Raw genomic sequence first — 23,428 nt, 5'->3', positions numbered from 1 at the left:
TCTCTTACATGACTTTCAACAAGGACAAGTGCAGAGTCCTGCACTTAGGATGGAAGAATCCCATTCACTGTTACAGACTAGGGACCAAATGGCTAAGAAGCAGGTCTGCAGAAAAGGACCTAGGGGTTACAGTGGATGAGAAGCTGGATATGAGTCAATAGTATGCTCTTGTTGCCAAGAAGGCTAACGGTATTTTGGGCTGTATAAGTAAGGGCATTGCCAGCAGATCGAGGGATGTGATCATTCCCCTCTATTAGACATTGGTGAGGCCTTATCTGGAGTACTGTGTCCAGTTTTGGGCCCCACACTACAAGAAGGATGTGGAAAAATTGGAAAGAGTCCAGCAGAGGGCAACAAAAATGATTAGGGGGCTGGAGCACATGATTTATGAGGAGAGGCTGAGGGAACTGGGATTGTTTAGTCTGAAGAAGAGAAGAATGAGGGGGGATTTGATAGCTGCTTTCAACTACTCGAAAAGCGGTTCCGAAGAGGATGGATCTAGACTGTTTTCAATGGTACCTGATGACAGAACAAGGAGTAATGGTCTCAAGTTGCAGTGGGAGAGGTTTAGGTTGGATATTAGGAAAAAAATTTTCACTTAGAGTGGTGAAGCACTGGAATGGGTTACTTAGGGAGGTGGTGGAATCTCCTTCCTCAGGGGTTTTTAAGGTCAGGCTTGACAAAGCCCTTGCTGGGATGATTTAGTTGGGAATTGGTCCTGCTTTGAGCAGGGGGTTGGACTAGATGACCTCCTGAGGTCCCATCCAACCCTGATATTCTATGACCACTCATTGGTCAGCCATAACTTACAGCCCTGACCCTTTAAGTTCTTTTGCTGCAGGGGGCTTCCAGCCCCATAAAGTGATTTCTATTTACATGAATTCTTATAGAAGACACTGTTTTGTGCAGCTTGAGTACAACTGAACACAACTGTGCTGCTGTTTTTGTTTTTTTTTTTAAATGGGAGCAATCTCCCAGGAGTACAGGAGAAATGTTAAAGGGCCAGAACTGTGAATAATTTTTTGATCTTTCATATTTGCTGACCAGGAGGTTGCTCTGCATTTTACTCTAGCTTTACAGGAAAGGATCAAGTTTCCCTCAGAAATTAAGAATACTGCAGTCTTTAATAAAAACTGATTCTTTAACCTATGATTTGATCTATTGTTGAACTGCATAATAGTAGACGGGAAGGAAAAACTAAAAAGTTTGTTCTCACAATCTACATGCTGGGAAAACCAATTGGTCAGAATGTATGCACAACATATTCACACTATTAACTTAAACTAGTTGTACATTCTTTGTCATGACAATCTTAAGAAATGCATTGCCTTTCTTATTTCTATATATTTTTCAGTGACTTTCCCTAAATCACAGAGGGGGTAGAGTTTCTGGACTTTACTGCGCAACAGTCCTTCAAATGGTCTCCATATCCTGTAGAATCCCTCCTTCAAGTCAGTGGCTGAAGATGCAACTATTTTATTCGAAGGATTTATTTCCCTTTTCAATATATTAAATATCCAACAGGGGGCAAACCTGAGGTGACTTTCTGTTTGTGGCAAAGTTTCTAGGATCAATGAGCTTATTTTGAGAGAAATTCTTCCTTTTCTCTTAATGCAGTTGGACATTTTATACAAAAACAAAGTAGCTGCTTCTTTAATTTCTAACCTACTTAAAGCAGCACTTGAAGCCATGTCTCAGTTATTCATTAATAATAACTTCATGCCAGTTCCAGCTCTGCTTTAAACATTCGTAATTGCAATATTTAGTTAAAATATTATCTAACTTCAGCTACAGGTTTTTTTTCTTAGACCTCCTAAAAGTATGAAGAAGATTCTGTAAAACCCAAACATATTGCAGTTATCATAAACATATTTATTATTGCATCTAGAAGACCCACTTGCCCGCTGGGGCCTATTCTGCTAAGTGCTGTACAAACACATAGGGGACTGTCCTGTCTAAAGAACTGGCAATCAAATGCACAAGGCAGACAAAGAATAGGAAAAGAAGAATCAGCTCCATTTTACAGATGAGGACCTGAAGCATTAGGTCGCACATGAAGTTTAGGGTATGTGGGAATTGAACCTAGATCTCTTTTATCTAAGTCCAAAGCCTTGGAAGAAGAAGACCTACAAAATTATATGAACTATTAGTTGCTACTGTAAGTAAGCCAATATTTAATCATATAGTCCAATGGCATTTAACTTTAGTTCTCCAGGAAGAGTACTCTAGTAAGATTTTTGCATGATTACAAATATTCTGAATCTTATATGGTGAGAGAAACACAAATTAAATTAACTTTCAGATCATATTGTACCTCACATAAGTTGTCAATTTTCTCAGAATACTTTGCTTTTGTTTTGCAAGACAGGTAGAGAGGTTAGTGTCTAATTTTCAGGCAACTGCACCTGAATCCTGCCCCCCTCCATAGTCCACTCCAGGAGCATCCAGTCTGGTCTTCAGTCTCCAGCTGACTCCTGTCTGTGGGCAGGGCTTCTTGTCCCACTCCCTTCTGACTGTTGGGTTTTAAGGTTTGCCCAGTCCCCTGCAGTACGTTGTGATATCCCCAGCAACAGCCCTGGGAAGTTGGGTAGTGCTGTTATCTCCATTTCACAGCTGGAGAACTGAGGCACAGAGAGCCCAAGTGACTTGCCCAAGGTCATACAGGATGTCTGTGTTGGAGCAGGGAATTGAATCTAAGTCACCTCAGTCCCAGTTGAGCATGCAACTACTAGGCCATACTGTCTCTTATCAAAACCTACCTGCTGAATAGAAATGCTGTGAATTTTAATTCATTTGTCTGTAAATGCTTTGAGAACAATGGATGGAAGGTGATATTAGAAGCAAAGTAGTATTATAGTAGGCAGCAGCTGGAATATATAACTGTTGCCGTTGGTGGTGGTGATGTGTTTACTTTGCTTCAGGAATGCAGCCAGATGGCATTTCATTCAGACCTTAGAACTCTGTTCAGACAAAAAATAGTAAACTTCAGCACTGCTAGTCAGAGAGCATCTGCATGATGGACACCACTTGTTTGGAGCAAGACTCTGCTTAGCACTACTCCAGCAGAACTCAGGGTCTAGGACTTCAGCAAGTACCCCTGACTAAGGCCAAGCTAGAATTCATGCCCGCCATTTGTCATGATTTTAATGACCATCACTAGTTAGATCTCAGACTCAAAGAAGCATCTTAAAGTAAATCACAAATATCAACACAACCAAGAGGGTATTGAGAAAGACGATGGTTGGGAAATCAGGGAAAATTTTCCTTTAATGTCGGCTTAGGCCTTGAAAGGCATTTCTAGGCTCCTGATGATGATATCTCCACTCCACCAGGACAGGCATATCTGATCTATGACTGGGTGTGGGTAGGAGAAGAACATTTTCTAATCTTTTACCTCTGCTGGGGCTAGGGGAACTTCATATCCATTTCTTACCCAGTTCCAGCAATTCCTCTTTTCATCAAATGAAAGGGCAATCAATGCCTCCCACACTGTGGATGACCCCTCAGGATTACGCCCCTTCAGGGCAAAGTGCTGAACTGGTGTCTTGAGCTTTATTACCAGGTAGTCACTTCTTTATGGCTCTCCTAGGGCCTTTCCATTGCCAGCAATGGGCAGTGGATCAGGCCCTTGGCTCCCTAGTGCCATTGTCTAGCATGGTTTGCCTACCAAGACAATGCCTGTTGCGAAACATTCTTTTCCTCATCCAGGCAGTATACATGTTTTTTGGCACAAACCCACTGCAGTGCAGCCAGTTTGCTGGCAGCCCATAATGCCTATTTTCTCGTTACCTAACCGACAATTTTCAGCGACAGTTATTCCTTCAGATGAATAAGTGCTGAAAGATATGCTCCGCTGTAAGGATTCATCTGGTGTCAAAAGTTCATAAGTGGTACAGAGGACAGGCTTCCTGCAGAATAAATCACCCACCCAATGTGGTTCCGGCTGCCCATCCAACTCTACAGTTGCCTGGCAACAAAGTGTTACAATAGGCCTCTAACCAATACTTGAGATGGCACCACAGCACTTTAGACATAAGAGCCTGTGTATGTTCATCAAGCACGACTGTGAACATTATGCATCCCACTCAAGAAGGTTAAAATGGCAGTTGGCCCTAATTTGACCTAACAGGGATGTGTGGTCATTAGTTAATGCTCAGTGGGACTGGAACATTTTGCAAATGTTGGCCATGCTCGTTGATTTCTTTGGCATTATTGAGGGAAGGGGTAGAGAGAAGCCCTTTGGGTTTTCTGGAGGAAAATCCCAGTCCAGCTGCCCAAATAAGTTTCCACTGCCTAGTGAGATTTCTTAGGAATGTATCAGTAGCTTTCAACTTCATGTAGAAGAACAGGTTTTTTTTAGGAATATTGTCTTTGAAAATGATCTGTGATGAGCTGAACATGTCTGACACCCCAGGGCATGCCACTTAAAAGCCTGCCTGCCTGCCCTACACTGGAGAGGGGAATATGGAGCATCTGTTTTATGGGTACTCAGGGCTTCTCTACAGCAGAAAGTTTTGCCATTTTAACTATTCTGATATAGTTAACACTGCAAACTCTCCTCCTATTGTAGATGCAATTATACCAGTATAAAAGTACAACTTAGTCTGGTTTGGGACACACCTTCGTACTAGTATAACTGTATCCACACCAGGCTGTATGCCAGTATAGCTGTAAAAATCAGTAACAATTACACCCCTAACTGGCAGAGCGATATCACAGGAGCTGTATGTAGACCAGACCTTACTCTACACTCTGCAGATCTGCCATGCTGTTGCCCATTCAGTCTGTTCTCAAAAACCTACTCCCTCAATGCTTTATCACCTGACTTAGTTCTATAAAGAACATGGAAAAGGGACATCAGCTTGTCTAATATAGACCAGCCATCCGCGGCAATCCCCTTCATAATTGGAAACTTTTATGTGAGATGGTCTGTTGATGGGGGGTAGTGGTTCCTTAATGTCAAAACGTTAAATTCCAAGGGATCATTTATCTGCACAACACATTTAATCTTTAAGTGGTCAAATATCTTTAATGGCGTGTTGAATTTTGCGTGATTTACCTGAACTGAACACATCCTCTGAGTCTAAGCTGGTAAAAGACGCTATCTTATGAGCAATGAACACCTGAAGAATGAACGTAGTTAATAAACAGCATATTATCTAACAGAACTGGCAGGAGCCCAGAAAAACTGATTAGTTAAATCAATTATACAACAAGAATTGGCAATATTTTTTGACATATGAATTAAATGACTAGGATTTGATCAGCTTTAGGATGGAGTTTCCAAAAGCACCTGACTTAAGAGCACAAGTTAATGGGACTTGTGCTCCTGGGTCACTTAGAGCCAGTTTTACAGTGGGAGTTAGGCACACTTGCAAATCCCACTAGATGCCTATTTGCATCTTTAGGCACCAAAATACCTTAAGTCTGGCCTGTAGGCACTTCTGAAAATTCCTGCCTATCATGTCTAAGCATTATTTTATATTGCCTCCTAGGAGTTTTGTCACCCAAGGCAAACACAGTTGGAAAAAGAGACCCATGGCTCCCAGATTGACCAAACTTTCCCCCCATCTTATAAACTCTTTGTATGAAGGTTTAATTACTAGAAATCAGGGGTGCTGGACCAATTTTTATAGTTGGGGTGCTGATGATGGAAACATGTATTGTTACTACTTCCGGCCAGAGTGTGCAGCAGCACCACTGGTAGAAGTAGGTTCATATAATCCAATAGTAGACTTGTGGAAAAAAGTATGTTTGTAATTTGAAATGTAAAGTTGCTCTAAGTGATCTTTCAAACCTTGTAACCCAGAGGTGAATATGTGTGTGAATACGTGAATCCCTGCGTGTGCTTTAACACTGAATTACCATTTGCTACATAATGGAATTGATCCCCAAATTGAACCCTGGTTACTAGTGTTAGGTTACACAATGTATTATCAATGTGAACTGCAAAAATACCCATATACTTGCTGTGGGTATTGATTGGTCTGTGTGCAATAGTGACACATTTCATCTCTTTACTTCCTGTTTACACTGTTGATTGGCTTTATATCTTCACATAATGTGATTACATTTTGGCAGTGTTGTGAAAAGGGATGCTTCTGAGTCTACAGGATACATTGCCTTTTGATTCCCGTAGGCCAGCGTGCATGCAAAAATAAGATGATATTGCCCAAAGCACAATATTAACTGTCTGGAGTTCAGTTGGAAACGTAACAGCTGAGTTTAATAACAGTTCATTTGAGCTTGACAGAAAATTCTCTGAGCTTCAACAGAATCCTATAGAGTTATAATAAGGATTTTAAAAATAACCAAGAGTTTTGGAAGGGAGGTAAAACCTCCTGCTTCAGGGCACAAAACAGCTTCTAACTAAGCAGGTCAGGAGGGAAATTTCATTGGGAAAAGTTGTTTCAGGGTTCTTACACTTTCCTCTGAAGCATCTGGTACTGGCCATTGTTGGATACAGGACACTGAATGAGACCAATGGTCTCTCTTGTCCAATCTGGCAATTCCTAAAACTCTCCAGAACGATATTGAATGACAGCATGCTCAACCAAAGAAACACAAAGTTAGATACATTACATCATCAGATCAAGTTTTCATTGGCTGAGCCTGCTAAGAACGCTGTTCCTTACGGCTTCTGAAAGCTGTTCCCGCCTGCCTCTGCTCCAGAATATATCATTTTCGTGAGTGTTGCATATCCCAGAGCCATATCTCACCAGCCAGGAAGACTATGGCTCTCTTATCTATCATACATCTTTCTCTCCACCATATAAGAAAATCAAGAGTGACTCTACATAACACAGCAAGTTGTTCTATTCAGGAGTGCTTCAGTGAAATACAGATGAGATTATCTACACTGTACTAATAATGCATTCCAGTCTGACCTTGGGTGAGCTGCTGCTTCAGAGAAGGGAGAAAAATCAGTCTCCATGTTAATTCAGTCCTGAATTTCAACAGCCTCCTCAAAACAATGATAAAGCCGGGGACTTGTGCTGGCCTTCTGCACAGGGATGAATTTCACCCTGCCAGAACATCCAAGGACAGAATTTAGCCCATGTCACTGAATATAAAACATTACTGGAGTAATTGTTTGAGAACAGTCATCCTTCCATCAAAGCCAGCATGTAATGCTGATAAAGCTAGTGAAATCCTAAGTTATCTGCTATGTAACTGGCAGTCATGCAAGTTAAAATGACCTTGTCTGTGTAGCTATGGTTTTGTGAGTACATCACATTTTGTGCTGATGAATGAATGCACTGGCTGCTCATCTGGACCTGATCCTCCCACTTCTCTGTTCCTGCCCCCTCCACACACACACACAATTCTTTTTGGACATTCACATCCCTTATTGCGTCATAGACATTGTACGTTGACTTCTGCTGTAGCCAGAACTCCAGGTGGCTGAATGGAGATTTTATGCAAATGAGACAACAGGGAAGCTGAGTTCAGTCATTTTCCCATCTCATTTATGCTAAGAAAAAAATTTAGTGGTCTTTAACTAGGTGCAGATTAGAGTCCTTTGGGCCCATTTTTCCCTCTCAAATAGACTGGTGTAAAATCCAGAGCCGTATCACTTACTTCAGTGGAATTATATCAGCATAAATGGCCTCTTATCTCTAAATAAAAGTTCAGGGAGACCAGGTAATTATATTACATTTAAGGCAAGAAGTGGCAGTTATAATACCAGTAGGTATATGCGTTCTAAAGACCCTTTTTTTTAAGATGGGGAGAATTTACTGGGGAACTTTCCCTGGTCAAAAAGACCCCACCACAATAATGCAGATTTCCATAACTGTTATTCAAGCTACAATAATTTTCAAATTTCTATATCTACAGCTTTTAATTAAAATAATTAGTGCGTTTCTTTAGAACTTATATTTCTATATTAACCATGGTAGTTTCCTTGATATACAAGTTCAAGAATGTGCGTCAGTCACAATGTTTTTAGAAGAAATAAATTAGACATCTGGGGATGGTAGCATGGTCTAGTGATTAGGGCACTGGCCCGGGAGTGAGGAGAGCTGATTTCTAATTCTGCCTTTCCCGTTAAAATGCTGTGTGTGACCTTGGACAAATCACTTTATCTCTCTGCCTCTGTTTTCCTTCCCGGCCTTTGTCTGTTTTGTCTACTTAGATGATAAACTCTTCAGGGCAGGAAGTATATCTTACAATATGTATGTACAGTGCCCCAGCACAATGCAGCCCCCGTCTTGGTTGGGGGCCTTTAAATGCTACCATATCACAAATTATGATTATAATAACGAATTTTCACAAATCTAAGCAGGGGGTTTAACTGTGACTGCCATTATGTCAACAGGACCTGCACACCATACTGAACGGTTATCATCTTCCCGATCTACTTATTGTGAAGTGAGTCAAGAGTCAATATTCATACTGCCTACTATTGTGATAGGAACTATTTAAAATTAGTCCATATGATATATTTTGTTAGAGCTGATCAAAAAACCAGAAATTCTGTCCCATAAAAAATTCTGACACTCATTTCATCCTCAATTGGGCAAAAAGTCAAAATATTGAAATATATCATGGAACAAAGTTTCAAAACATTTTTATTTGGAAAGGTTTAATTTCAGTGGTTTTGATCAAAACTAAAAATTTCTACATCCTGGAATTGACACATTTCATTTCGGTCTCTCTCTCTCTAATGATGATCTGTGGCAGCTCAACCACTGGGATAGACAGTGGTGCATCAAGGGAAATGTAGTCTGTCTGTCAAGCAGGGACCATTGGGGTTAATGGATGGATGCAGACGACAACTCCTGTGAGGCACTCTGTGCCAGGCAGACACAGAGAAATAATGTTGGTTCAAAACAAAATGTTTTGTTTAGAAGTTGCTGACAGAAAATCCAGCCAAAATCTATCTTTTCCTATGGAAAATGTAAATTTCAGGAAAACATCATTTTTGACAGGAAAACATTCCATGTGAAATGTTTTGACTAGGCCTATTTATATAAGTTCTGGGGCAAGAATGCAGAGAGTGAATTTGCTCTGGCTTCTTGTTGTTCGGTGAGTGTGTCTCATGGCTTTCCTCTCTATAATCGCCACCAATTAAAGCCTTAAATCAGGGGTTTCCAGACTTGTTTCAAAAGTTTAGACCGTATCTCATCTTCATGAACAGACTGTCTCATGCATGCGTCTCCTTCCATTCATGAGTGCAGAGACCACTTACTTGTGTTCAAGTAACCTCCCCATGGCAAACCGTGGTTGTAGGGTGACCAGACGAGATGAAGAAAATATCGGGACACATGAGGGGGGAGGGGAGGGTCTGCCGGCAGAGAAAAAACAAAAAAAAGCAGTGCTGGCAGCAGAGCGAAACGTGAGACAACCACCCAAATATCGGTACAGTCCCGACTTTATTGGGATGTCTGGTCACCCTACATGGCTGCTCACCTGGGAAAGGAACATGAAGAAAGTATTTATGTATTTTCAACTGTCTTTAATGTGATTCAGCAACTTGAAGCAAGGAGGGCCCGGTGGAGCATTGTCATTTTGGCAGGTTCTGCATGGAATAAGATCTTAAGCAGATTTTTGCCATGCCACTCGAGACGTCTCATGAAAGTCTGCAGGTGTGGCTGGTCAGTCACTCAGAGTGACAGCTAGCTGGAGTTACTACCTTTCAATGCAGTAGGGACTAAAATCAACTCCCTGGCTACAATCATTCTATAAGACAATGTAGGCAGGAATTAATGGGGACCTGCCACCGGGGAAAAAATAACTCCTGAAAGGGCTTCTTTGTTTCCTTAAAACACAAGAGTATTTTTGTTTACATTACAAATTTGGGTCTTGTGAATGCTGGAAGACTCTATGGATGGCCAGAGATGTGATAGATTTCACTTGATGTCATAATCCTGACTGACTAACTGACAGAGGAAAGAATCATCTTATCCTAATTGTTTAAAATTCTCTGAGCTAGATCCTCAGCTGGTGTAAACTGGCACAACTCTGAAATTACATTGATTTACAGCATCTCAGGATCTGACCCTGAGTTAATTATTTATTTTTGTTAACAACCATCCTGGTCATGTTGTGCATATGCTAAAAAGAAGACTTAAATGTCATGTGAATATCTGTGGGGTAGATGGGAGTCCTCTTTGCGAAAGAGGCCATGTCTGCTACCTTTGCAATCCGGGGCTGAGAGAGCTCTAAAATAAATATACCATGACATTACTAATGTCTGTAGATTTCCTTTCAAAATGACAGATACCAAAAATGAAAACTTTCAGTGAAGTAGAACGGGCATGTGTTACCTCCTACTAACACACAGCATCAATGGATGGGGGAGCTCTGTTTTCAGACCTATAAGATATATATATATATATATATATAATTTTATGAGACTATTCTAACACCAACAAAAAAGTAACAGTTTGAAAATAGTCTGGAATGCTGCCTAGTTTCTTCATTTGATTTCCTAAGTGTTCTCTAGCCCTGTCACTTCTCAGCCTGTTTTTGCTCTCACTTAGCAATGGAGTTGTGCCTATAAAAATGTATTTAATGAATGCTATATAAATATTAAATGTGTAAGATGGGAGCTAATAGGTGATACAAGGTACCTCTTTAAACTCCAGTTAAGAACACTATGGCCTAGTGGGTAGCACCCTGGATAATAAGTCAGGAGACCTGGATTCTAGTCCTAGCTCTTCTACTGGCTGATTTTTGGCAAATCACTTTACTTTGCTGTGCCTCAGTTTCTCCATCTGTAAAATGGGGATCATGATACTGACCTTGCTTTGTGACCTACTACTGAAAAGTATTATACAAGAGCTAGATATTACTTTGTATGGTGGTGTCTACATACTGATCACATCCCACATTTGATTTTGTTGCTTTGTATTCGCTGCATCAGAAAAAGAAGATGGTCCATTAGGGAGGAAAAATAATTAAATCTGCTGATTGCTTTCAATAAACACATAACTGACATGTTATGGCATTGAGATTCTTTGTGCTTGTTTACAGTGTTTCCTGTAGGGCTTTCTGTGAGAGTTGGACAGCTCTGCTAGCCATTTTCCTTTGTTTGTCTGCCTTATTGCTGTTTAACACAGCACCTGAAAATACTCACTGGGATTAATTTTGCTGTAATACCAAACTTCATTCTCTAAAAGCCTCACAAATGGTAGGATTGTTATTTTCTTGCTCTTCGTTTTGGAGGCACACAAATAGATCAGCCCACATACTAACAGCTTCAGCGCCAACACCCCTGTTTCCATAGCAACACACCAGCCTATGCAAGCATCCAAAGACTTTTAAAAAAAAATCATAAATACTCAAATAGCGCTAGGCAGTCACTTCAGACTACGTGTATAGATGTCATAGCCATTTGAGATACATCTAACTCCACCAGACTCACTGATTTCACACCATGGCTTCTCCTATGTGCCTACAGCTTGGGAGCAGAGGGCCGCTGGCAGAATTAATTCATGCTTCAATTTATGCACACAGACTATTCTCCCATGTAATTTACAGGAATTAGCATCCGATGTTACCTTGTTGGCTCTTTTCCCCGTACAAGTTTTTTAAACGATTAGAGTCCAATTACCAGATGAGCAGGTGGCAACTAGCACAGAAATGTATTAAATGAATAATGTGTGTGGCTGTATGATTGCTAGGGTGACTAATGGTTTTACCACTTGCTTTAATAATGTTGCATGAAATACTGATTTCTACAATGAAAATGGATTTGATGAGCTCTGATTAAGAATTATTTTTCTCTTTATAATAGACCATTGGCCTGCTAACAGGTGAGAAACTGCCTTAATCTCTTTAGAAAATGACAGCCAACAGTTTCTTCAGCTCTGCTTTTGAAAAATAACCCTCCAGCCACATTTCCAAAGCTACAGTAGGTGTACCTGCTATATCTGAACATGCATGTTTTACTTGCAAACATCTGTTTTTGCACCCACAAACTGGGTAACTGCACAAATACCAGTTTGCACATTCAAATACTCACTTTGCACACACAAAGGAATATGCATGCAAGACAATGATAGCTTGCACGTGCTACTAGTGTGTGCACGTAACCCACACTAGGACACTGTGGATCTTTGTCCACCTCTACCAGCTGATTCACATAAGAAAAGCTACCAGTTCACTACAATCTTTTAATGCTGAAAGTGGCAGATTCAAACTCTCCTCATGGCCCATGTTAGGGAGTTTTTATAAAATATGGCACACCAAAAGGGGGCTTGAACTCTGGTAGTCCTCAGATACTCAACACAAGCTTTCCCAGGCAGGGGAAGTATTTAATGCACATTAAGTCATTGTGGGTCTTTATTCTCCCCTAGTGGCTAGTCCATATAAGAAGTCGAGCATCTACTGCAGCTGCCAGCTAACAGAGTTAATGCTATAGCTCAAGCAGTACAGTCTCATGCTTTTAGGACTGCAGCTCCTGGGGTCAAATGCAGCCATCAGCCCAAGTAGGGTCATAATTTGTACATTTTTGAGGTGCATCTTTGTGCCTTTTTAAAATTTGACATAGTCTTCAGCGCTCCAATCCCCTCCAACAGCACATTTTCCACAAAAAAGTTGCATCCTGTGCTGAAAAATGTAGTTACATTTACATGCATGAATATTTTTCATTAATAATATGGACGCATTAAAAAGTAAAGGATCTTATTAAAATCCACATTAATAAAACAAGTTATAAGTATGTCAGCAGGCTGACCAAATAATCTGCCTTATATAGGCATCTTAGAATAATAATTCCAAACTCTTTAACTAAGGGGCAAGAAAAAGACACATGTTCAATAGATGTCAGTGTGAAATTTTGACAAATGGGAAATGAAATTTCACAAATGTCCAGGTTTCTTTTCCCATTTTTTGACCAGGTCTAACGTATAATCGTTTTTTGTTAGACTCACATATAGAAAAGCAACTCTTTTCAAATCTTTTGTTGTTCAGCTGATATGATGGGTATACAGAATTCATTACTAAGTCTTGATACTTATTCTATCAATCCTCTACCTGGCCTCTGATATAGACAATCACATGGTTCCTTGTAGAAGACCCAGTTGGAAGATCTAACCAGACTGGATGGTGCAGCATTATAATGACTCCAATTATTCCTCTCAGAGTGGTGATTGGCAGCTGCTTGTGATTCCTCAGATCCCTCCAATACTGAGTTCCAGAAGGATCAATACTATACTTCTGTTCTGTTGACTATCTATACGACACCTCTTGGAAAGTTTGTGAAATGCTATAGTCACACTGTTGCCAACAATACACTGACATCTAGCTTTGTATCTCCTCAGCAAAGACAACCAACACCAACACACCACAAGGTGATATCCAGGTTCTAGATTAGAGTGAACATACTCCGGACTGAATGCTGTTGGTAGGAAAAGAGAAACACAGTGACCTCTCCCTTTTCAAACTCACCTGCCTTCCATTTGTCAAGGTAGTATGAAATCTAGGGATCTTAATGGACATACACCTGATCCTGATTTAAAGTCACTGGGGTGAGAAATGTCTTCCAAACATAGCTTGCTTGGAAACTCTGCCCATTCCTCCTCACATGTGGATCTAGGCCCAGTGAGCTACATGTTCAATACATCCAGACTGGACTATTGTAACTTGCTGATCTGAAGGTGGAAGAAGCATAGAAACTCCAGTGTGTGCAGGATGTAACACCCTGCCTCATTCCCGGGAAAACCACCACGAGCACATCACACCCATATGCCACACCCCACTCTGCTCTCAAGTCACTTCCAGTACCAATGAAATGTCTTGCTTTTGAGCTCTAAGACCCTCGGCTAGTTGGGACCCTGCTTTACCAGAGCCAACTCTTGACTTGCAACTCACAGACATGCCTATGTTCCCTCTGGAAAATGCAGCTTTTGAGAGACAGAGGCATGGGCTCAACTGTGGAAAGACTTAGTAGAAGAGAGAAGGTTGAGGCTTGGCATATCTGATTTCAGAGTATGCTGCAAGTCTCATCTGTGTGCAGGAGCCTTTCCCACAATGACCAGAAATAAACACAGAAGCAACATCCCTCAGATAAATAATCTACAGTAAGTAAACGCTGCCAAACGAGGGAGATATAAAAGGAAGAGTCCATTGTGAAAATCTTTATGGAAAGCTTACTGTGTTTGGCACTAAGATAAACATTGGAGCCCATTAAATCAACTCAGGAACAAGTTGTGACTATTTGTACCCACTTTGTAAAGCCAATGATAAATGTTTGAGTAACACTTACAGTAGACGTTTTTGTTTTGCTTGTCAATTGAAGAGATCGTTTAGGGCCCTGTCCCGCTCAGATGTTCCTCTATAGCTCTGGACTGATAGGGTCATAGATTATAAGGGTCTATTGTGATCTAGTCTGACATCCTGTACAGAGCATTCCTGTTTGAACTATAGCAGATCTTTCAGAACAAACATCCCATTTTGATTTTAAAATGGCCAGTGATGGAGAATCCACCATAATCCTGGGTAAACTGTTCCAATGTGTAATTATCCTCACTGTTTTACAAAAATGAAATTTATTTCTAGTCTGAATTTGTCTATATAATTTGTCTGTTGTACCTTTGTCTGCCAATACAAAGAACCCTCTATCAAACTCGTGTTCCCTATATAGGTCCTTATAGACTGGATGTGCAGTAAATCCACTATGGGAGGACTTACCAGAAGCAGCAGAATAATACTGATTCTGACCTTTCACAGTCACCTTCGCCTAGATGCTTCTCAAGTTAGAATGGCAAAAACTCTGCAACCCAGTTGTTATATATGCACACAGATTGCAAAAGAGGCTAGTAGGAAAGTGCTTAGGATATGCCATAGAAGTAGTTTACATGTATTTAAAATTCCTTCTAATGTTTGTAACCCTTATAATCTAATCATCTAAATATCAACTGCCTCTGACTTGACTACTGTGTTCATACATCCAAATTAAATGTGGACTCACGTATTGCTTATTTAAGAAATGAAATGTTTTCATCCCCTTTTGAAGTTTGAATCCAAATATCTATGTGGCCAAAACTTATACTTCTCAGAACTAATAGAATAATAGAAGAATATAGTCTTCATTCATCAGTATCCTGGCATTGTCGCTGTATATCCAAAGGAAAAAGAATGTATTGACAAGTATCAGAGGGGTAGCTGTGTTAGTCTGGATCTGTAAAAGCAGCAAAGGGTCCTGTGGCACCTTATAGACTAACAGACGTTTTGGAGCATGAGCTTTCATGGGTGAATACCCACTTCGTCAGATGCATGGTGCAATGCCATCCACAGCCTCAGAAACCACCCAGACATTATCATCAAAAAGACTGATAAAGGAGGTGCTGTTGTCATCATGAACAGGTGTGACTACCAAAAGGAGGCTGCCAGACAACTCTCCAACACCAAATTCTACAGGCCACTTCCCTCAGATCCCACTGAGGAATACACTAAGAAACTGCAACATCTACTCAGGACACTCCCTACACTAACACTGGAACAAATCAACATACCCTTAGAGCCCCGACCAGGGTTATTCTATCTACTACCCAAGATCCACAAACCCGGAAATCCTGGACGCCTCATCATCTCAGGCATTGGCACTCTCACTGAAGGACTGTCTGGATATGTGGACTCTCTACTCAGACCCTATGCCACCAGCACTCCCAGCTATCTTCGTGACACCACTGATTTCCTGAGGAAACTGCAATGCATTGGTGACCTTCCAGAAAACACCATCCTAGCCACCATGGATATAGAGGCTCTCTACACGAACATCCCACACACAGATGGAATACAAGCTGTCAGGAACAGTATCCCTGATGATGCTACAGCACAACTGGCTGCTGAGCTCTGTGCCTTTATCCTCACACACATATATTGTCATCAAATTTGAAATAGTTATCTCCAGATCAGTGGCACCGCTATGGTCACCCGCATGGCCCCACAATATACCAATATTTTTATGGCTGACCTGGAACAATGCTTCCTCAACTCTCGTCCACTCACGCCCCTCCTCTACCTACGCCACATTGATGACATCTTCATCATCTGGACCCATGGGAAGGAGTCTCTGGAAAAATTCCACCATGATTTCAACAGCTTCCACCCCACCATCAACCTCAGCCTGGACCAATCTACACGGGAGGTCCACTTCCTAGACACCACGGTGCAAATAAGTGATGGTGACATTACCACCACCCTACACCGAAAACCTACCGACCGCTATGCCTACCTTCGTGCCTCCAGCTTCCATCCTGGGCACATCACATGATCCATTGTCTACAGCCAAGCACTGAGGTACAACTGCATCTACTCTAACCCCTCAGACAGAGACCAACACCTACAAAATCTCCACCAAGCATTCTCAAAACTACAATACCCGCACGAGGAAATAAGGAAACAGATCAACAGAGCCAGACATGTACCCAGAAGCCTCCTACTGCAAGACAAACCCAAGAAAGAAACCAACAGGACTCCACTGGCCATCACTTACAGTCCCCAGCTAAAACCTCTCCAACGCATCATCAGGGACCTACAACGCATCCTGGACAATGATCCCACACTTTCACAGGCCTTCGGTGGCAGGCCAATCCTCGCCCACAGGCAACCTGCCAACCTGAAACATATTCTCACCAGTAACTGCACACCGCACCATAGTAACTCTAGCTCAGGAACCAATCCATGCAACAAACCTCGATGCCAACTCTGCCCACATATCTACACCAGCGACACCATCACAGGACCTAACCAGATCAGCCACACCATCACCGGTTCATTCACCTGCACGGCCACCAATGTAATATACGCCATCATATGCCAGCAATGCCCCTCTGCTATGTACATCGGCCAAACTGGACAGTTGCTATGGAAAAGAATAAACGGACACAAATCAGATATTAGGAATGGCAATATACAAAAACCTGTAGGAGAACACTTCAACCTCCCTGGCCACACTATAACAGACCTTAAGGTGGCCATCCTGCAGCAAAAAAACTTCAGGACCAGACTTCAAAGAGAAACTGCTGAGCTTCAGTTCATCTGCAAATTTGACACCATCAGCTCAGGATTAAACAAAGACTGTGAATGGCTTGCCAATTACAGAACCAGTTTCTCCTCCCTTGGTTTTCACACCTCAACTGCTAGAACAGGGCCTCATCCTCCCTGATTGAACTACCTCATTATCTCTAGCTTGCCTGCATATATATATACCTGCCCCTGGAAATTTCCAATACATGCATCTGACGAAGTGGGTATTCACCCACTAAAGCTCATGCTCCAAAACGTCTGTTAGTCTATAAAGTGCCACAGGCCCCTTTGCTGCTTGTATTGACAAGTTCTCCTTAGAATGACACATCTCCAAATAACTGTTTGAAATTAGTGTGTTTTTAAAAAGGTTATAGACCATGCCTTTTTTCCAATACACAGGCCAAGCAGAACTCCTCTTTATGTGACTGCTCAGATCTTCTTACAGTGGCAATTTTGGATCTCTGTATCAGATCTTTACCTAATTCTTGATTTTATGTGAGGTTCCAAAAGATGTGCTTTTCCTATGCATCAATCCTGCCCTCACCCATACACTCTGGAGCATCACCTTCTGATCCTTGAAAGTCTTCCTAACAAAGCCTCATACAAGCATCTCTAAAATAAATGACAAACATTTCCTGTCTTAATGCATTTAGTAACAGTAGCTTAGTGGACCATTTAATTTATGAAGGGCATAAAAGAATTTTCCCATACAATTTTCCCAAGGAAAGTGGTGGGTGTCCCATTACTAGAGGCATTCATGTTAATACTGGATAAAACACTCTATCCAGTAGAGAACAATCCTCCAGCAGAAAGGGCTCCGGATTTGGTTGGATCTGATGAGCTAAGTAGTATTTTCCATCTATAATTTCTAAGGTTCTGTGATAATTTTTGAGTGAGAACTGCAGATGAATCACTAACTTTCAAGATTCACCTTCTGTCTACATGCTGAAAATGGCATGGCCTCCACATTATTGCACCTGAATTGGATGTATTGATTTCTCCATGACAACCATGCTGCAGCTATGCTGCTGTAGCATCATAAGATAGACACTTCCTACATTGCCGGAAGGGGGTTTTCCATTTATGTCGATAATCCACTTTTCTGAGAGGCAGTAGCTGGATTGACAGAAGAATCCTTAAGTCATACCTAGCCGCACCTAGACAGGGAATTAGGTCACCCTAACCATGGCGCTCAGGGCAAGACATTTTTCCCAGTCCCGAGCAACATAGCTAGGTCAACCTAAGTTGTAGATGTTGACCAGGTCTTGGAGACAGTAACTGATACCCTGAAGGGAAGTGGAGGAAAGTTCAGTTTGGGAAATTAATGAAAGTTGACAAGGTAATGAGATATCTTTTCTTGTTTTCATTCCAGCCAAAATCTAGGAAATAGAACTTCTGTAGAATTATCAGTATCAGCTCGACTGCTCGTGAGCATTCAGTCTCTATTCTGTTTCTGACCTGCACAAACAGCACTGCTTATACTGTGTTCTTTCTGCCTCAAAACTATTCTTCTCCTTAAAAATGTACAACATGATAAAGCTGAGATCTGCACCCTTGGAACATCCAGATGATGTTGAAGTCCCCTCCCAGGAGGCATTTCTATAATCACTGGGGATGATTCCTAGAATAGGTACAAGGAGGGGGGCAGGGCTAAGCTGTCAGAAGTTCAGTGGAGGTGAATGCCAGCCAGGCTGCACTGAGTGTAATAATACTTAACACTTATAAAGCACTTTTCAAAATATCATTATATCCATTTTGCATGTTAGGGAAACAGATGGAGCGCGAGCTGAAGACTTGGGCCAACACTTTCAAACCTGGGTGATTACCACCAGTCCTTAAAGCAGAGGATTTGCAGACCCAGCCAGAAAAAAAACTGGGCCACTCTGGAGTGCACATTAAGCCCTGTTTTACCAAAGCTGCTGCTCCGAGACTATAACAGCCCTCTTACCCATTTTTTTCCCCAGATCATTTTAAGCACTGCCCACAGCTCGGCATGCAAATCCATATTTAGTTACATAAACAGAGGGGGCATGTTCTTTCAGTGGTGCTCAGCTTCACTGTTTAGTATCTCTAAAAACAGTTGACTGTTTTGAATTTTCTGGGCTTTTTGGGCTTGTCACTTGCACCAACTGATCCCTGGACTAAAAGGGGGCAATTGTTTGTTTTCGGCCAGAGTTCATTGGAAGCATCTTCCTCTCTCTCTGTGTCATCCTGATCTCTTCCCCGCTGCCTCACCCTCACCTGATCTGCCAGCTCCATTCCCTTGGTCTGCACCTCCATTACCCCTGTGAATCTCCAGTCTGTCCCCCTCAGTCTGCTGCCCATCCCTTACACACTGTCCCCCCATTCCTTGCATCTCCATTTTGCTTCTCATGCTCCCCCATCCGTTTCTGCTTCCCCATTCCTTGTACCCCCATACCTACTTCTGCTCCCCAATCCCTTGCACATCCCCCTGCTGCACATCCCATACACTCTGCTCTGCCCTGTGCACATCTACTCTGCTTCCCCATCCCTGTGCACACCTGCTCTGCCCTGTGCACGCCCACTCTGCTGCCCAACCCTATGCACACCCACTCTGCTCTTCCCCTCTGTACACATCCACTCTGCTCCCTATCCCTTGCACACCCACTTTGTTGTCCTGTACACACCCACTCTCTGCTTCCTATCCCTCACACACCCACTCTACTCTGCCCTGTGCACACCCACTCTGCTCCCCATCCCTGTGCACACCCACTCTGCTCTGTCCTGAACATGTCCACTCTGCTTCCTAACCCTTGCACACCCACTCTACTCTGCCGTGTACATGGCCACTCTGCTCCCCATCCCTGTGCAGACTCGCTCTGCCCTATACATGCCCACTCTGCTCCTCCATCCCTTGCACACCCACTCTGCTCTGCCCTGTGCACACCCACTCTGTTCACTCTGCTCCCCATCCTGTACATTCTACTCTGCCCTGTGCACATCTACTCTGCTTCCCCATCCCTGTGCACATCCCCTGCCCTATACATACCCACTCCGCTCCCCCATTTCTTGCAGACCCACTCTGCTCTGCCCTGTGCATGCCCACTCTGCTCCCCAGTCTCTTGCACACCTACTCTGCTCCCCCAACCTTTGCACACCCATTCTACTCTGCCCTGTGCACACCGACTCTGCTCCCCCATCCCTCGCACACCCACTCTGCTCTGCCCTATATACACCCACTCTTCTCCCGTCTCTTGCACATCCACTCTGCTTTGCCCTATGCACGCCCACTCTGCTCCCCCATCCCTCGCACACCCACTCTGCTCTGCCCTATATACACCCACTCTGCTCCCGTCTCTTGCACACCCACTCTGCTCTGCCCTATGCACGCCCACTCTGCTCCCCCATCCCTCGCTCACCCACTCTGCTCTGCCCTGTGCACACCCACTCTGTTCCCCCATCCCTTGCACACCCACTCTGCTCTCCCATCCCTTGCACGCACACACACCCCGGCGCTCAGCGGGGCCGCGGAAGGCGGGCAAGGCCGGCCAGGACCCGCCCCAGCAGCTGGAGAGCAGACGCGGCGGGCGGCGGAGCCGGTGCGGGCGCTGGGGCGGGGCCAGGGGCGGGGCCGGCCGCGCACCAGCCGGGCGGCGGGGGAGCCTCGGCAGCATTAGCAGCGGCCGCCGCAGCCTCGGCAGCATCGCGCCCTTCTGTCCCCGGCGCTCGGCTTGTGCTCCGGGGCCGGCAGCAGCATCTGCGCTCAGGTAAGGGCGCCCCCCCCCCGCCGCGGGCTCCCGGCCCCCCTTCTCCTCCGGGCCTGCCCCCCACCCGCCCTGCAGGCTGCCTGGCATATGCCGCCCCCCGCCCAGGGCCGGGAGCGAGCCCCTGAGCCCCGAGAGTTCCAGGCACAGGTTCGCCTGGCGGCGCTGCCCGGCGATGGCTGGTGGCCCAGCATCGTCCTAGGGCTGCGGTGTCGTTAGGTCTACACTGGCGGTAGATGTGGACCTGGGATTTGTGGGTAGCGAGCTGCATAAAGGTTGCTGGACGCAGGACCCCTCGAGGACAGCATTAAAATAATAATAGTTAATAATAAAAAGCCATGTAAACCAATAGGAAAGGTTGCTTGTGTCGATTTGAAGCCAGTCACCCTGAATTTCCTGCACCAGAAGAGAAGAAAGGAAAAGGACACCTAGAAAGTAACCCTCCCCTCGGCCACTGTTATGAGTTTTAAGTGGATCTAGAAGCAAAACCTTTAAAAAAAAAATTTGCCTCCTTGGAAGGGTTTTCTTGACTGCGGCTTTGTGTCTCGGTCACCACCCCACCTTCCTCTTTTGTTTAAGGATGGAAATTTCAAGAAAATGGGGGGTGGGGGATAAAGGAGGGGAGCAACTGCGCTAAGATACAGCTCTCTGTAACTCATGAACGGAGGGAGTCAGCTTTGTATTTCTTCCCTGTGGTCAAGGGGAAAATAAGCTTTGTTATAAGCAAAATCCAGCCGTAAGGTTATCGTGGACCATCTGGTGCACACCAATTTGACCGCAGTGCCCCAAGGAAAATCAAAAGCACCATCCTCAGATCATTTATCTTAATAGGAACAGGCTACTTTTGTCAACTCATTTTAGGATTTCAAGCATCTTTCCAGTGCCACGGATGTAACCTTTCCCCCACCCTCCCCTTAAGCTTCTTTACAAGGATCTGTAAGGGTGGACAAAGCACATTGTTCAAAGTAGAGGTGCAAGGGGAGCAATCAGTTTTAATTTGCACTAGAAAAAAAGCTCTGTGTTGAAATGATCAGCAGTGGAGAGGAACCGACTGCGAACAGAAAGAGGGGGCTTGCAGCCGCAATGGGGCGGTGGAGAACAAAGACTTTTCATGTAAGAGAGAATGATGCAAAATGTGCCAAGCTGCTGCAGGTACAGTGTTGCATTGAATGTGATCTACCAAATAAAGACTGCTTGACTCGATTCATTTCGTAAATGTTTGGTACAAATGATGACTCCCATTTGAATGAGGCTTGCTTTGTGGAGCAGGGTTTGGGGGGGGGGGAAGGGGATATGTATGGGTTGTAAGAGCCCCTCCCCCTGGAATTTTCATTTCTCGTTCAAATAAAGATCTCCTTTGCACTGCTGGTGAATTTTTATGTAATCATGTTCCTTTCTGTACAGCAGTAGATACTTATATACAAGGGGCAGTTAATGTGTGCATGCCGTTTGGGCTGACTGCTATATGTCAATCTCCCATAAGGGTTATTTATTTTAGATCTCACAATCCTGTTTCACAATTTGTCATACTTTTATGGTCATGTCAATGATTTGTTTCCCCTACCCCTTTATCTTTTTCTTTCTTTTTTTTTTTGAAAAAAAGTCATTTAGCATAGCTGTGGGGAAGCTGCACTGCTCACAGTTCGGAAGATGTGCTCTTTTTGTGTTCAGAAGGGATTTTTCTTCACACGATTTTTGTGCATTTCCATTTTTCCCTTTCTCTCCCTCCCCGAATATACTCCCCGTGAAAGAACTTGTTTCTTGCACCTGTGCTGGTTTAAACTTGTAGTTACGTCTAGACTCCAGCTCTCGGAGCCAACGCATCTAGGAGGAGACTCAGCTGCAGGACTTATTTGTTTTCAGAAGCCACTCTCTGTTCCCTCCCTAACAGATGACGTGATCGCCCTGTCTCAGCTCTTGCTGGGAAGATAGAAAGCGCTGAGAGAGCATTACTTACTGAAACTGGCGTTGTCATTACTTCATAGGTCACTATGAGGGGTACCTCACACATCACAAAAGACTGGGCATCATCCCTAAACAGTAGCAACACACTCACATGGGGCATATTTGAACTATTATAGAGGCAGCCAGCAGAGCTTGTGCCTGTACTAGCATTTCTGTCACTAGTGTGTATTTTCAGGGGACTTGGTATTAAAAATGAGTGCACTAAAACAAAACTTGGCCTGAGCTATTGAGTCCCAGGAGCAATTTAATTCCTCACCTGTAATTATGATTTCTTTTACTAATCTGTAAAGTGCTGACAATGAGTTCACTGCTGTACAAGACTCAGAATGAATCCAGTACACATGTTCTGAACTTTGCATGCTGTAAGTAGTCCCATTGTGAGTCCTCTCATGGAAACCGGTGTATAAAGGTAAGCACAAGAGTAAGCCCTGGTCTACACTACAGAGTTAAGCTGCCTAGCGTTGACCTATGTCGACCTAACTCTTTAAGAGTCTACACTAAAACGTTGCTCCTGCTGATGTAACTCGCCCGCTATGCCAGCTTAATAACTTCACCTCCACGAGAGGCGTAGCACTTAGGTTGACGTAGTTAGGCTGACGCAGTGTAGACACCACAATCCTTACATCGACTGTTGCTGGCTTTCAGAAGCTGTCCTACAATGTCCCACGCTGACAGTTCAGTCGGTGCAGGCGCTCCTGGTGAGGATGTGCATCGCCAACACAGGGAACATAGTGTGGACATGCAAAGGTGATTTTCTT

The 23,428-nt window shown here is 43.4% G+C and overlaps 1 protein-coding gene across 12 annotated transcripts in view; it reads left to right on the top strand.

The window, feature by feature from the left end:
• Positions 1-20,609: 20,609 nt before the first annotated feature.
• Positions 20,610-23,428, top strand: part of MAP2 (microtubule associated protein 2) — a 342,751-nt gene continuing 339,932 nt past the window's right edge. For all 12 annotated transcript variants that reach the window (XM_030580175.1, XM_030580178.1, XM_030580185.1 and 9 more), the window contains exon 1: positions 20,610-20,708. The gene's annotated coding sequence lies outside the window, so the exon portion shown is untranslated. The remainder of the gene's footprint in view (positions 20,709-23,428) is intronic.

The sequence above is a fragment of the Gopherus evgoodei genome, chromosome 11 (genome assembly GCF_007399415.2).
Source record: "Gopherus evgoodei ecotype Sinaloan lineage chromosome 11, rGopEvg1_v1.p, whole genome shotgun sequence".
Classification (NCBI taxonomy): domain Eukaryota; kingdom Metazoa; phylum Chordata; order Testudines; family Testudinidae; genus Gopherus; species Gopherus evgoodei.
The sequence above is the reverse complement of the archived record's forward strand: the minus strand, read 5'-3'. Positions and strand labels throughout refer to the sequence as shown.